The following is a 16,566-nucleotide window of genomic DNA, read 5'->3' as shown; positions in this document are numbered from 1 at the left end:
GCCCCCCCGGATGCGGGGCCAGTCGGGGCACCGGCCGGCCCTCAACGGGAACTCCAGGCAGGTGGGGGAGTGAGCCAGGCCCGAAGCCGGGGCCTCGATGTGCACAGCCGCCGGGCCGCCCGCTGGGTTGCTGGGGCGGCAGCCTCCGCCTCGGGCGACGTGCGTGACAGCCTGGGATGCAGCCGAGGAGGTCCGCTGCAGAAGGGGCGGGCCGGCTCCCCTCCGGAACTGCTGCCGGCCCGGTGCACAGGCCCGCCCGCGGTATGCGAGTAGGCCAGAAGCCGGGGCCTTGCGTAGTCCGCCGCCGGGTTAGGATCAGGGCGGCCCGGGCAGAGGTGCCGGCGTAGCGGCAAGCCCCCAGGGCTCGAGCGGCGGCAGCGGGGCCCAGCGAAGCCTCGCTGGATGTCCAGGAGTGTCCCACCACACAGGGGGGCAGCGAGTCGCCGGCGGGTGCCAACGGGACCCCCTCCGGTCCAGCGGTGCAGCCGCCGCACTATGGCGCCAAATCCGGGCTCCGGCGGCTCTACCGCAGCAGGCGCGATGGGCGTCCGTCTCTCGGGTGGCCGAGCACCGGCAGTTAATTCCTCCGACCTCCGGGTGCCAAGGACGGAGAATTGCGGCTATGCCAGGCGATATGGCGGGATCGGGCAGGGAGCTCCGGAGACCTGCGTCCGATCACGCCGCCATCTTGGACACGCCCCAATGAAAAATCCTTTGTTTGTTTTGATGTAAATTTGCCAATATCAACTTCCGCCTCGCAGCTGACACTGACGAAAGCTACGGCTGTAAACTATTGATTTGCGCAATAAATCCTGAATTGTTTTTAACCTAACGGGAGTGCTGGTTCTTCTGTTCTCTGACAGTGGAGCAGAATATATATATATATTCACTGAAAAAAAACAAAGGTTTCAGCCACATTATAGTTAAAAATTAGCATGTAAAAAAACCATAGAAATTCACTGAAAAAAACATAGGTTTCAGCCATGTTATAGTTCAAAATTAGCATTTAAAAAACCTTAGAAATTCACTGAAAAAACCATTGGATTCCCACACGTTATAGTTAGGAATTAGCATTTAAAAAACCTTAGAAATTCACTAAAAAAACCATAGGTTTCACACATGTTATAGTTAGCTGGACATTTCACTCATACAAAACCATTGAAATTCCCCCGTTATAGTTAATTCAGCTAACTATAACTCGAGTGCACGCAATGCACTGCTGATGACGTCACATATTACATCACTCATGACATGGTCAGTGACATCACTGATGACATCTCAAATGACATCACTGATGTGTGTTATGTGTTTTATAGTAGTAATTAAGTATTTAAGGTGAGGTTTTTAATTTTGAAAGTATTTTTTATTTCAAGGTAATATAGTTTTAGTGAAGTGTGGTGTTTGATATTGGTTATAAAATATGCAAAAAATTTGAGCTGTTCTTATATAAGTACTTTATATATGTTTAGGAATTTTTCACAGAGAACAAGTGTAGTTTGTCATCTTTATAGGACTGTATGGTTTTTAAAATGAGGTACAGCTTTAATTTGGGTTTGTAATGTATTCGGGGAGATAAAGAAAATGTCGCATGTTTGTAACTGATACCTTTTGTGGAAATAGTGGGGTGGGAGGGTGGTGATAAGAGATGTATGTGTCTTTAAGTTAAAAGCGATAAAACAAAATCAAGAAATGTTATGTGGGCAGGTTGTGCTCTAATTTTTGATATTGAGAGGTAGATTTTAATGTAAGTTGAGGTAGGTTGTTGTACTGTGAGGCCATCTACAGTGTTTGGAGATTACATAGAGAGGAGATGGAGATAGGAAAAGTGATACGTTCCTTTTATATGTACGCATAGTTTGAATCATGTGATCCTACGTTGAGATATTATATGAACATGGTTTGTGGTTTGCATTTGGGTATAGTTAATAGTTTTTGTAGTTTCTTACTAGTGATTAATGAAAAGGTAGATATACTAAAATGTATGCTAGTAAACGTATTACTTATTGTCTGTTCTTATGGAATAGAAGTGGTTGGAGAGTGCTTCTTTAGAAGAGATGTTTTATAAATGTGTGAGAGATAAAAAAAATGAAAATGTATGACTTTGTTGACATTAGAGAACTACATTTGATTTTAAGTGATACTATTTATTAGGCTGTGTCGCATTGGTCAATATATGTAGGTGTTGAAGTGGTCCGTGTTTTACTGACGCTGGGCTTCACTATCCCTTTTGAGATACTCGTCAATTTATTCATTCCATTTAATATCTTTAATATAGATACAGTAATGGGAAAGTATATCAAAAGTTTGGGAATTAGAACTTTGTTTACTCTCCCCATCCCCTGCTAGACACTCTACAGAGTGTTTAAAGGACTTCCTTAACATATAGATGTCTAGCTAGTAAAGGTGGTGTAGTTGGACTGGGCCCATTTATAAACCGTGCTATGGGTTGGTTTATGTATTACCGTCCAATTTGCATGTTTGAATAGTTTGTGCTGATGAGTGTTCCGGTAGACAACTGTTAAAATTAACCCTGTGTATGGATATAGTGGAGCTACTAGGGATGGTGGGGGGTTCTGTTTGATTTCGTATGGTTAACCAAGGGCAGGGGTGGGTGTGGGGGAGGTAGTTATGTTGCTGTTTGAAATACAGAATATAGTAAGGTGGAGATGTGGAGCTACTAAAGGTGATGTAGTACCACTGGGAGCACTTATAAAGCGCCCTATGGCATGGTATACATTTTACCCGCAAATTTGCATGTTTTATTAGGTTTTGTTGATGAGCTTTTTGGGAGATATCTGTTGAAATTAAGCCTCTGTATGGCTATAGTGGCACTTCTATGTTTGCTTGGGCTCTTTCTTTTATTGCGTAAAGTTAAGCAAGGGTGGTTGTTGAGGTGGTGTAGCAGTACTGTGACTATTTATAAACCATCTTATGGTATGGTTTATGTTTGAGTTGCAAAATTGCAGGTTTTAATAGCTTTTGCTCATGACTGTTCCAGCAGACACCTGTTGACATTAAATCTATGTATGGCTATAGTGGATGTAACAGAAGTGCTGGGGTTCGTTGTTTGATTTCGTAAGGTTAAGCAAGGGCATGAGTGGGGGTGGGAGAGGTGTGTATGTTGCTGATTATAAGACGGACATTTGTAATGTGGGCTTGTGTAGTTAGTAAAGGTAATGTAGTTTTACTTGGCCCATTTATAAACTGTGCTATGGGATGGTTTATGTTTTACCCGCCAATTTGCATGTTTCAATAGTTTTTGCTGATAAGAGTTCCGGTAGACACCTGTTAAAATTAACCCTGTGTATGGGTATAGTGGTGTTACTAGGAATGGTGGGGGTTTCTGTTTGATTTTGTACGGTTAACCAAGGGCCGGGTGGATGTGGGGGAGGCAGTTATTTTGCTGTTTGAAATACAGAATATAGCAATGTGGAGATGTGGAACTACTAAAGGTAATGTAGTACCACTGGGAACACTTATAAAGCGCCCTATTGTATGATATATGTTTTACCAGCAAATTTACATGTTTTAATACGTTTTGCTGATGAGCTTTTCGGGGGAGATATCTGTTGAAATTTAAGCCTCTGTATGGCTATAGTGGCGCTTCTACGTTTGGTTTGGCTCTTTCTTTTATTGCGTACAGTTAAGGAAGGGCGGGTGTTGAGATGGTGTAGTGGTACTGTGACTATTTATAACCGTCTTATGGTACGGTGTATGTTTGAGTTGCAAAATTGCAGATTTTAATAGCTTTTGATGGCGAGCGTTCCGGTAGACGCCACTCGACATTAAGTCTATGTATGGCTATAGTGGCGGTAACGGGGATGCTGAGGCTCGTTGCTTGATTTCGTAAGATTAAGCTTGGGTATGGGTGGGGGTGCAGGAGGAGCGTATGTTGCTGATTATAAGATGGACATTTGTAACGTGGGTATGTGTAGTTAGTAAAGGTAATGTAGTTTCACTGGGCCCATTTATTAACCGTGCTATGGGACGGTTTATGTTTTTCCCTCCAATTCGCATGTTTGAATACTTTTTGTTGACATGTGTTCTGGCACACACTTGTTAAATGTAAGCCTGTGTACGGGTATAGTGGCGCTAGTAGGAATGGTGGGGGTTTATGTTTGATTTCGAACGGTTAAGGAAGGGCGGGGGCAGGTGTGGGGGAGGTGATTATGTTGCTGACTGAAACACAGAATTTAGTAACGTGCAGTTGTTGAACTACTGAAGGTTATGTACCACCACTGGGAGCAATTATAAAGTGCCCTATGGCATGGTATATGTTTTACCCACAAATTTGTATGCTTTAATACGCTTTGCTCTTGAGCGTTCGGGTAGACGGTTGTTGAAATTAAGTTCTTGTATTGCTATAGTGTGTTTACTAGGTTTGGTGTGGCACTTTCTTTAATTTTGTAAAGTTAGGGAAGGATGGGGAAGAGGGTGGTGCAGTGGCAGTGTGCCCATTTATGAATTATCTTTATGGTATGGTATATGTTTTTCTGGCAAATTCCTATGTTTTAATACGTTTTGGTGACGAGTGTTCCAGCAGACAGATACACAAATTACACAACATTTCTGTGGATAAGACATCTTCGTGCTGATAGACACTCTTGTACTGTGGTAGAAGGCTGATAGGGTGAAGGAAAATGATGAAAGTGGGAGATAATACAGTGGTTGTGCTGTAAAAAGGGGGGCAAAGCTCTTAAAGGGGTGTGGGCTATGTAAGTTGGGGCGTGGTCTAAATCAAGAAAATTATCATTGTGTGCTTTAGAAAATCCTCTCCAATTTTCGTAGGTTCGGAACAAAACATTCTTTAAAGGATTTTCCTTTCTTCTACAACGTGGGTAACTGAGCATGATGTCTCCATTTCTCGGTAGTGAGCAAATTAAGCATGCGTACATCGATGTGCATGCTGTCACTGCAGTGTAATAGAAATAAAAAAACTGACTATCTTTGAGAATGAATGAATGAATGAATGAATGAAGGGAGTCTTTTATCGCCCAACTTAGCCCAAGGGCATCAAGGCGCCAATGCAGGTCATCTAAAATGTAATCCACTGGTATAAGCTATTACTGGTACACTTCAGAGAAGAAAATAAGAAATATACATACAAGTGTCTAGGGGATTGTATTTAATGACCAACTTAGCTCCACACCCCTAACTACGTACATGAACAACTACTGGGAGATAGTCAGTCTATGAATAAGACAATTAAACCTCTAAATGCTCAAAAGAAAATTGCTCACCAGGTGCAAATAGTTTGCCCAGCCTCTGGCATGAGTGTGATCTCCATCAGCCCACCCATTTGGCGGAGCCTCGTCATCTGGAAATCTACAGGAGTAGGGTCAAAGTAGCCAATGTTGCTCAACGGCTAACAAGATGAAATACTTGATCTCATACTCCGGATGATCTCAGCTAGAATGCTTGTCAAAGTATAGTACAACCGATGGAGTGCAGTGCTAGTGAAAATGTGAAAGATAAAAATGACTAAAAGGACAAAAAATATGTTTATTGAATATTGTCCAAATGCCATAAATAAAAACCGCCTGATAGTGTGGAACAAATTTACTATCTCCTGGCAGAAGGTGAGGTCGACATGTTTCAGCCGTTTGAGGCTAGTTAGCCCGGCTTTCTTCAGGACCTAGGTGATGTAGTGTGCTACTGCAGAAATAATATACTTAGTGAAATATATACTATATGAAAACGTGTCACATGGAAGAATGAGTAGATCAGTATTATATTATCACCCTACCAGACATGAATCCTGTGTGAATGTAGGTAGGATCTATCTCTTCTTTCCTAGAACAAAAGAGATTTTGTAAATAAACTAGGGTCAAACTTATAATAGTGAAACAAAATGCTCCAAAGATAGAGGTTTAAAAAGTCAAGTTGTCGATTATGATTATTAATCGACCTCGCCAGCCCTTTATGTGCTACCATTAAGCAATGTAAAGTTTCTAGAACACTTTAGTACTCACCCAACTTGCTGTGAGAGTATGCCTCACCTCACCCGGCAACTGCTCGGTGGTTGAGGCCCCGCTCTATTTGTGAGTAAAACAAGGGAGCAGAAGGCAATGTCATTATCCATCTTATTCCCACCGTTTTACTTATAAAATCACAAATAAATTTAAAACCTAAATCATAAACATAGAATCATTGCACTTATACCATGGGGGGCCGCAGGCTGGTCCCTCCAACTAGACGAAATTGGTTCAATTACCATAATCCATTTATATAGAATATAGTTTAACCTGTGTTTAACTGATATAAATGTTTGATACAGGATCACTGTAAGCAATGTGGCTTAAGGAATTAAACTCCATAATGTACTAGATCTTATGTTTATAGAGTTTAAATAATAAATATAAAAATAAATGAGCCTAAAAACAATATCATTCCATGCATTCTGTAAAAAGATGTTAGCCTGGTGTGATATTTAGGCATTTCTCAAAGTGAAGACAGTAATCTCCTGATGGCCCATGTCAAGGGTTACATACAACAAGAGATCAAAGCAGGAAGACAAAAAGCTAGTAAAAGGAAAAAATAGAGCCAGAACATAAAATTCCCTTACCTGTTCGTCGGTACCCCCTTGCAGTCTGCAAGCAGTGTGGGAGGTACTGAGGAAGGGAAGTGTCTCTATTTATAGTGGCACTGATTGGCTTAACAAGCCCTCATTAGTTCGTGGGCCAATGAATAGCCGCGATGTTGAATAGTAGCTTGGGCATGTTTGTTCATAGACATAGTAAAAAGCCACTGTTCTAATCATGGAGTTGCATCTTACTCAAACGAAATAGACAGATAAACGCGTGTTTTCTCAGACTCGACGCGCTATTATGTTCAAACGTCAATCTGAACGTTTAAGAAATCAATACAACAAGTAATATATACCGAACGTGATGCATTTGTTATTTAAAACGGCCGCGTCTCACCGAGACGTTCCTTGCCGAATAATGCGTGGTAGTGTCCCTCATTAGACCATAGCGCGCATGCACGTGCAGCTCCATTTCGATAATGGTAGTATCAGCACAAGCAGCATGCAAGCTGCAGGGAAACCCGTGTGTCCTGAATGTTATAAGTGAGTTACTTCACAATGGCTAAAACCGTTTAGCTAAATATGTTTAGATCTAAGGTTCAGTTAAAGGGACCACTGATAGTTGTTGAGATAACTTTATTGTAGTTACCACTATGCCTGACAGCAATATTATATATCAGTTATTTTATATAAAACTGTCAGCCTGAGGTAAGATCTTATTATACCAGTGTAAAACCCAACAAACTTAGCATGGCTATGCTTGTTGTATTGATGACTCGGGAAAACAACTGCATAATACAATCTACCAGTCTCATACTGTTGTCACGTAATAGATATTGCAGTTATTGTAGTAGGTCAATCACCTGAAATTGCGAGTGTATTCACCATTCCCCACATATGCGCCATATCAATTATTACTTAGGGAGCTCTAGATTAGAGCTCTATCGTAATATGCCAGTGTGGTGGTAGTACAGCTCCTTGCATAACCAACATCAGCCAGTCAGAAAGAGGCAGCAGGTGCTAAACAAACGTAGCTGCACAACCGCCTATCAGGGTCAGTAGGATCCATTACAGACTCATCATTCTTCAATGTTGAAGTTTTTTTTGAAGTTTTTTTGGGGGGCAGTGGATGTAAACCACATAAGGTATTGTGATCATGCCTGATAAAGATGATCTGACTAGAAGTCTACCATTCAGAATCCGTCAGAGATGTTATATTGAAACCCAAGAAATGTTATCGTTCAATCCCATTGTATCAGATTTGAGCTTGAAAATCCACTTCTGCTCCTTAACCCCTTCCCTGTGGCCGCGATTCCCCCCGTGTGCGGCCGCCGAACGAACAGGGCGGGGCCGTGACGAACCCCAGCCGTCATCAGCACATGAGCACCATGGAGCGTGACGGCTGGGGTTCGTCACCAGCATGGAAAGGGTTAATGAACAAGAATCTGGTGATATCAGTCACATGTGGGGGGATCCAAGGACGTTCTAGGACCACCCATCTCATGTCGTCCGCTGGATGTTTGCAAGATAGAAAATGGTTTGTGAGGCCCGTTGATTGTTTTCTACAGCGAATAGTACTCTTGTGCTCACTGATACCCAATTTTATTTTGCGGGTAGTATGGCCAATGTATTTCAGTGTGCAAGGACATGTGATCATGTAGATCACCCGATCTGTGTTACAATTAGTGTGAGTTTTCAGGATCCATGGCCGGCCTGTGCCAATGTCCATGGATTCTGTCTTGGTGGTCTGTGGGCAAGTATGAGATCAAGTATTTCATCTTGTTAGCCGTTGAGCAACATTGGCTACTTTGATCCTGTAGATTTCCAGATGACGAGGCTCCGCCAAATGGGTGGGCTGATGGAGATCACACTCATGCTAGAGGCTGGGCAAACTATTTGCGCCTAGTGAGCAATTTTCTTTTGAGCATTTAGAGGTTTAATTGTCTTATTCATAGACTGACTATCTCCCAGTAGTTGTACACTTCAGAGAAGAGCCAAGTTTTAATGCTTTGCGGAACAGAGCGAGCAAAGGTTGCCCTAAGAGTTCAGGGGGAGAGAATTCCATAGCCTGGGTACAACCGAGGAAAATGCTCTGCCTCCCCATTTCGCTCTTACAAACCTAGGAACCTCAAGGAGATTTTTGTTAGAGGAACGAAGGGAACGACTAGGGGAGTAGGGGTGAACAAGTGACCTGATCCCCTCTGGACCAGTACAGTGAAGAGCCCCATGGGCAAGACAAAGAATCTTAAAAGAGATCCTGGACTGAATGGGAAGCCAATGTAGGCTTCTCCGGGCAGACGAGGCCGAGGCAAGTCTAGGGAGATTAAGAACCATCTTCGCCGCCGCATTCTGGACCATTTGAAGACAATGGATACAGCTCCTATTTATGCCTACATAGAGGGCATTACAATAGTCTGGTCTTGAAGAGACTAATGCCACAGTGGCCTGCTTCCGGGCATCCGGGGAGAGAAAATGGGCAAACTTTCTGAGAACCCTAATGATGCCACAATAGGTGGAAACAGTCCTACTGACCTGGCGGTCAAAGGAAAGTGCAGTGTCCATTAGCACCCCTAGGTTCTTAGCAAACTGGTGGGGAGGAGGACAATCCTCAAGTGAGGGCGGCCACCAATCCTTAGACCAAATATCCTGACTGCCCCCAAAGATCAGTACCTCCGTCTTCTCCCAATTTAGCTTCAGGAAGTTCTGTACCATCCACTGAGACACAGCCTCCATAGAGTTCCTGAAATTCAGGGCAGAGTCCTCCACGGGCTGCGTGAGAGAGACGATTATTTGGGTGTCGTCAGCATAGGAGAGCACCTCCAGCTCGAAGAGTGCCGAAAATAGAGCCTGGTAGAGAGTGGTTTGGAGGATGCCTGAAAATAAGTGCCGGTCCTCGGACCCGGCCCAATTAAAGCGCAGTATCTATCCATCCTAAGCACTGCGCCATTCAACCTTCTTTCAATTGATGCATATATTCCTACTTATATACATACATAAATATGTTTGTCTGCTTATCTTAAGCATCTATGAGCACACTCGCCTATAGTAAGCACTGTGCCATTCATGCAGCGATACGCCTATATATGCATAGATATATCTGTCCCAGAATCAATCCTAAGCAGTTATCAGCCCAATCGTCTATCGTAAGTACTGGTGTCTGCATTCATTCATCCTTCAATCCATCCATACATTGATACATTGATCTATGTATCTATGCATTGATGCATCTGGTCATGTATCCACTCGCCCTTTATTCAACTATACGTTCTCATTTCCGTGCATCGTCTGCCCCCGATTCTAAATATGGCGTATTATACTCATCCAGCTACCCTCTTAAGGCGTTGAAAAGGCTTGCGAAAAGCATTGACAGGCAGATTTTTTTAATAAAGAATAACAAAGCTTTGAGTTCTCTTTGTGAAGCATACTTCAACACCCTTCTCTGATGGTGTTTTAAACGAAGGTACATCTAGCGAAAGAATTGTAAAGGAGCTTTTAAGTGTAATACGTTAATTTAGAAACATAACGTTTTATCGAGTTGTTTATAGGTACACTGTTTTAAAGTGGCTGTGACTGACAGATTCTGAATACCTGTACTTCTTATCTTTGAGAAAGTATACCAGAGAGCTAACTTGGGGTGGTGAGAACCTTGAGTTCTATATTGCCATGTGAAGTACATTATAGGAATATAAAAGTAATTGAAAGGCTTTTATGTTCATATTAAAGAGGAGGTGTGAGAACTTAGTGAGGCAGGCAAAGTGTGTGTTTTCATAGCACTAAAACAAGACCTTGTGAAAGGAGAGAGCAGGTTTGTGCTGGAGTTGCCTGCTTGTGGTCGTTTGCAGAGGCGCAACCAGAGGGAAATTTCAGTGGAGCCTAATTCTTTCAGCAATAGGCAGAGTGGGGATGTAGGGGCTGTAAAAGGGGTGGAAAAGAACAGAATCTCCTTTACAAAAAATTGATGTTTTGAAGGCCGGTGAAGTACTCGATGTGGCTCTGTGTGTGCGCCTGGGAAGCTGTGTCAGAGAGTCTGGAGCAATGGGGGTTGCGCGCCTGGTGGTGTGTGTGCTAATCACCCCACGATGATGTTGCTCCTGCGTTGCAAAAAGATAAGGGAAATCCTGAGAGAAAATGGCTCTCTTTAAAGGATTTCCCTACTCAAACAATGCGAGTCACTTGGCATGATGTCTGTACTTCTAAGTCGGGAGCAATGTGCATGCTCTCACAGTGTCACTGCAGTGCAGTAAAGAAAATAAAAACAGATTACATTTGTGAGGCCGTAAAATAGAGCCCTATAAAGACCCATTTCTAGGCTCCCAAAAATAAAGTGCTGGTGGTCACATCCCCACAGACACCCCCTCCACTTAAAGCCCTGGGTGCAGTGTTATGTTTGCGAAGTTCCAGAAAAAATTGTTAGGTAATAATGGACATTTTTGTGTGTTTTGTTTGGTTGATAATATCATCCTAAGAACATAGATTAAAAAAAAAAAAAAAAAAAATTATTTATGAAGTTGTTTGCGGTGGGTTGTAGAGAAAGTGCTGTGGGGTTGTGGGGTGTGGCGGAGAGGTGAAAAGTATGAGGTAATGCAGTTATATATAAAGGAGTATGTAAATAATTGGAATAAATAATTGCTGTATGTTCTATGGCACTACTTGTCATCCTAGTGCTCGTCCGTCGTGCTGCATCACGTTGTGGCACTGGGTCTGGAAATTGTTAGTGGAAGTTTTGTAATTGTATGTAATTATTTTGACATAGTGAACAAATTTGAAAAATAATTCAATCTATTTTTTGTTTTTCAGAAAATTATTTTGTTTGGATTGAAATTTGGAAATGTCTAGAAGAAGTGAAAAGAAAAGAAAAGAGAAGAAAAATATATATTTGACAAAAAGGAAAAAAATGGCAGTAGTACAGAAACTGTTTGTTCAACTAAAAGCAAAAGACAATTTTTGAAAAAAATATTATGAACATTTAGGGGTCGATTCCGATTCAGGAAACAAATCCGTACGACGATTCAAATTCGTAGCCCTTTCCGTACGAATCATACAAATCCGTCTGAATCGCGTAGTACGATCCGTAGGAAATTAATACGACCGAATCTTTGCGAACCGTACGAAAAGCAAGGGAAAATCCGTACGATACAGACCCTGAAAGTGAACCGTACGAATCGTAAACATGCTGTACGACCCGACAAGTACGATCCAGACCGGGGAATCAAAATGTTATTCGTACAGAAAACGTTCCGTATGAGCTGCGATTTGTACGGAAAACTTTGCGTATGAGCGAGCCACAAAATCAAATACAAGACAAACCCACACTGAACGAACCGCACGCTCACGCGACCCCCTAAAACAGCACAAGGAGGTAGAAAACGACTTGTACCGCGGGAACGTCGTGTTGGACACACAAATGAACAGAAGCAAATACAAGTAAACGCGCATTACTGAACCACGCGGATACTGTAAAACAGCACAAGGAGGGTGAAAATGACTCGCACAACACCACAAAACACGTCTCCAGTGTACAAACCATGGAAATGAATGTCCTGGGCAGATCCAAACAGGCAATCAGAGGGGCTAACTTAGAACCACCCCTTATAACACACCCACCAAAAATTCAAACTAAGCCCCACCCACAAGTGGACCAAACAAAAAAAAGGGCCCACACACACAAACCATGATCCTTTGCAATATACCCAATTAGCAAGAGACACTGACAACACACCACCAACTGCACACATCTACCTTCATACATACCCCCATTCACATTCAGACCCACACACCCACATCCATACACACCGTCACCCCACACCATGTCCGCACAAAAGAATCCAAAGTTCACAAAGGAGGAGATGGAGACCCTTGTGGATGAAGTCATCAGAGTCGAGCCACAGCTGTTTGGCGCATTGGTCAGACGGACCAGCATAGCTGAGAAAACACGCCTGTGGGAGAGGATAGTCAATAGTGTGAATGCTGTTGCACCCATCAGACGCACAAGGAAGTAGTGCCAGGCCAGGTGGTACGATCTGCGGAGGATGATCAAGCGGAAAATGGACGAAGAGTACACACAGAGACAGCACACTGAAGGTGGTGGTCCCCGCAGACCAGTACAGTACCAGCCCTGGGAGGAGAAGTTGATGGCTCTGCTTCCACCAGTGGGAGTACATGGAATTGAAGGAGTCGTAGAGCCTGGTGAGTACACAAACAACTCATGTAACATGGGGTTAATGGCATCCACACTCGAAGTACAAAAAATGCCCGCACCAACCCCCAAGCGCCCACTGCCCACAACTACACCCAAAAACAACGCTAATGCCACTAACATGTGTATACCCCATTGAGAAAGCAAGGCCTTGCTATGTCCCTTGCTACAGGTAGCACAGACCCAAAAATGTACGTCCGGTATGCTGGGAGGGTGGGTGTCACAAAATGCATTGTGGGACTCCAAATCAGACCCAATTGCATGGGCATCCGCAGGGGGAGGGCAAGGGGGGCTCTTTCCCCCCCTGGATCGCCAGTGCATCTGGTGTGAGCCCAGTCAGGGCCGGCCCTAGTCCATCATGCTCTTGAAATGGTACCATTGTTCCAGGTGGCAGCCCTGTCTATTTGGTGTGAAGGGTGTAAGGGGGTGGGCGAGATGGGTGCAAGGCAGAGGGCGAGAAGGGTGCATGGGAGAGAGGGGTGCAAAGCAGAGGGGAGAAGGGTGCAAGGCAGAGGGGAGAAGGATGCAAGGCTGAGGGGAGAAGGGTGCAAGGGAGAGAAGGGTGCAAGGCAGAGGTGAGAAGGGTGCAAGGTGGAGGGGGAGAAGGGTGCAAGGTGGAGGGGGAGAAGGGTGCAAGGTGGAGGTGGAGCAGGGTGCAAGGAGGAGGGGAGAAGGGTGCAAGACAGAGGGGAGAAGGATGCAAGGCGGAGGGGAGAATGGTGCAAGGTAGAGAAGGGTGCAGGGCGGAGTTGGAGCAGGGTACATGGGGGAGATGGAGAAGGGTGCAAGGGAGAAGGCGAGAAGGGTGTTAGGGAGAGGGTGAGAAGGGTGAGAAGGGTGCGAGGCAATGGGGAGGAGTATGCAAGGCAGTGAAGAGAAGGCTACAAGGGGATGGTGATGAAGTAAAAAATGTGCCCACCCCTATAAACATTTCTGTGGACGGCCATGCCCAATTGCCCTCATCCCACATGGCCCAGGTACACACCCATGCATCAGACTCAATGCACAGGGAGTGGGAAAGTACTGACAAGATAGCTGACACTGGGCCTTGGTGTAGGCAGCACAAGGCCCTCCTGCGACTAGTGCAAACACAAACACCAGGACAACAATGTCAGATATCTTGGGCAGGAACTCACAACCACTGTCATAGCAGCATGCTCCATGGGGGGACAGCCACACCACGAGGGAGGCCCAGTTCCAACTCAGACTCCAACTACCAGCACGGCCTGTCACACACACCCCTTACACAAACATACCCTCCTGGGACAGGCAATGGAGTGGCCCACTGTCACAATGGTCATGTAACACAACAAAACCAATACAGATCTGCTGAAGCATCCAAGCAAAAAATGCACGGTGCAGATTCACAAGCCCCTTGCGCTTCTTTCATGCCGCCGTTGTGTCACATTTGTGACCCTGCAGCGGCACTAAAGTGGCGCCATGGTGCTGGGTATTTACAAGGTGACGCATCTGGGAGATGTATCACATTCTAAAGCCCAGTACCAGAAGTAGGTGTTCTGGCGCAGGGGGGTGGGTTGGGTGGGTAGTCTGATGGCTATGCACTGGTTTAATTTTCTTTCAACAGTGATCGCAAGGACAACCCTTGATGCTGGCTCATGGGGCATGCATAATTTCTGACCAATTTATGTATATTTCCACGTTCTTTAGGTAGTGCGAATGGTGAAAACTATATTGCGATACCTGATTTTGTACTTACCATCTGAACATAACAAACCTACGTAAAATGCATGCCATTTCTCTGCCAAAACAACGCGAATATCCAAGGCGGCAGCACTATTTTCATTCCGCCCCATCTAACATTTATTTGTTCCTATAAAAGCAAGAGTGTATTGAGTGTGGGTTTGTGTGTGTGTGTGTGAGACGCAAATCATATGATACAATGTATCAATACCAATGAGTAATAATTACCGACTACTAAATTGTGTTTTGCACCAGGGCTAAACACAGCATGAAACGAAAGAAAAAAGACTGAGAAAAATATATCACGTTTTTCCCACAGGTCAAATATGTTTACAACTTACCTGCTGATTACTGTGTGTCGAAATTGCTTTGACTATATATGTGTTTTTCCTTTTTTCCCATTTCTCCTCTCCTTCTAGAGACCACATTGGGTCATCTTTTTCTTTTGAAAGGGCCCACTCAAGCCCTAGCACAAAATAGAGTAGCCTATTTTTGCTACCCTATTTTAGGACAATAGGCATACCACATTTAGTGAGTTACCTGAGTTTTTCTAGTAGGGACTAATAGAGGTCCTGATGAGTAAGCAGTAGGGGACTGCTTATGAAACATGTCGACCAAGTAGGGCGCATTACAGCCCTACCACACCCCCTTTTTAACATTTCAAGCAAGAGAAGCTAATAAATCATTTTTTCTACTAGCCAGGAAATTTTTAAAAGTTTTTTTATATTCACACACTTAAGTCCCTACACATTCCTAATCACTTACACAACCATCACATCACACATAGCCTATTCTCAATAAAACCTAGTGCTCCCACGTAGTTCGTAGATCGCAGCACGCCCCGCCCCGTAGAGGGACGGGAAGACCCCCATGATGAAGCATGACACTAAGGGATTCTTATTGTGTGAGGGGTATTTTAAAAACACATAGTGCTTACCTTTGCCATCAGCAAAGGTTAGCCCTCCACTCCCCATTTGTTTTGTATAAATAAAATTCATTAAAAATTATAATTTTCTGCACGCATTGATAGAATCCCATTGTTTGTATACTCATGGGTCACTCAAAGAAAATGGATGAACAATCAGCAAAAATGACGGGCACAGGATCAGGCTCCAAAAGGCGTCAGGCGTTGCCTGCCCATTGTGGGTAGCAACCTGCACAAAGACATACACAACCAAGTACTTCATGCACAATAGGGATCATTAGCCATGAAGAACTGCATGCATGTTGCCAAAGTACACATGCTCCCATATGCACAATCTTTGACAATCATGCCATAGATGACGCATGTAAAGTTGCAAAAGATCTGCAGTGACAGAGATGAGGCACATTGTACTGTGGTGAACACATTTACTATACAAACGGATCAAGTTTGTGTTGAGGCCATGCTGCATGAGCCAATGTCCATGGCCAGAGCCATTGCTCTGCAGAAAATAACAGTCATATAATGAGTCTACCTGTACTGCTGGTGAAACAATGTGCACAGGACTGCCTGTGACTGTCAGGGCCTTGAACCCTCAGAAACGTGCGATGCTCAAAGTGGTCCATCTCTTGATAGACCCTTGGTCTGAGTAGAAATGACAGACTCAAAAGGGTGATCAGGTGATGGAAGGAAAGGAAGGGAACAGCAGGGAGGGAGATCTGAAACAAAGGTAAACAAGCATAAGGATTCAACACTTCTTGTCACTGAATCAATGGTTCCTCAGGACCTATACTGTAACAGTAACACCTGTAAAGGAAAACAACAGCCACTGTATCCTAGTTGGGATCACAGTAATGAAAGTGCTACTAGATCTGAGGATCGAACAAGGACAATACTACACACTTACAAAGAAGGCTGTGCCATACGTTTCCATGTATTTATCCAGCAGTTATGAACATACCCAAAAAAGTCTTAACAGCCGCGTAACTGGGGAATTTGAGCTTACTTCAGGACGAGCTCTACAAGCCCCTGCTGTGAAAACAGAGATGAACAATCTACATGAATTCATAGCACATGTAAAGGTGATGAAACACCATAACACACCAAAGATTATGTTGTACGAGTTGCAAAAGAAATGGCCAATATTATGATCCTGTTCCAAGGATTGTGCAACTAGCACACGGGTCACAGAAGACACATAAAAGGTAGCAGAGTTTTGAG

General features: G+C 43.8%; 1 protein-coding gene across 2 annotated transcripts in view; it reads right to left on the bottom strand.

Moving 5' to 3' along the window:
* Window positions 1-5,778, bottom strand: part of LOC144770336 (cytosolic phospholipase A2 gamma-like) — a 902,397-nt gene extending 896,619 nt beyond the window's left edge. For both annotated transcript variants that reach the window (XM_078654776.1, XM_078654777.1), the window contains exon 1: window positions 5,747-5,778. The gene's annotated coding sequence lies outside the window, so the exon portion shown is untranslated. The remainder of the gene's footprint in view (window positions 1-5,746) is intronic.
* Window positions 5,779-16,566: the final 10,788 nt, after the last annotated feature.

This window comes from Lissotriton helveticus, chromosome 7 (genome assembly GCF_964261635.1).
Source record: "Lissotriton helveticus chromosome 7, aLisHel1.1, whole genome shotgun sequence".
Lineage (NCBI taxonomy): Eukaryota > Metazoa > Chordata > Amphibia > Caudata > Salamandridae > Lissotriton > Lissotriton helveticus.
This window is presented reverse-complemented; position numbering and strand designations above follow the sequence as displayed.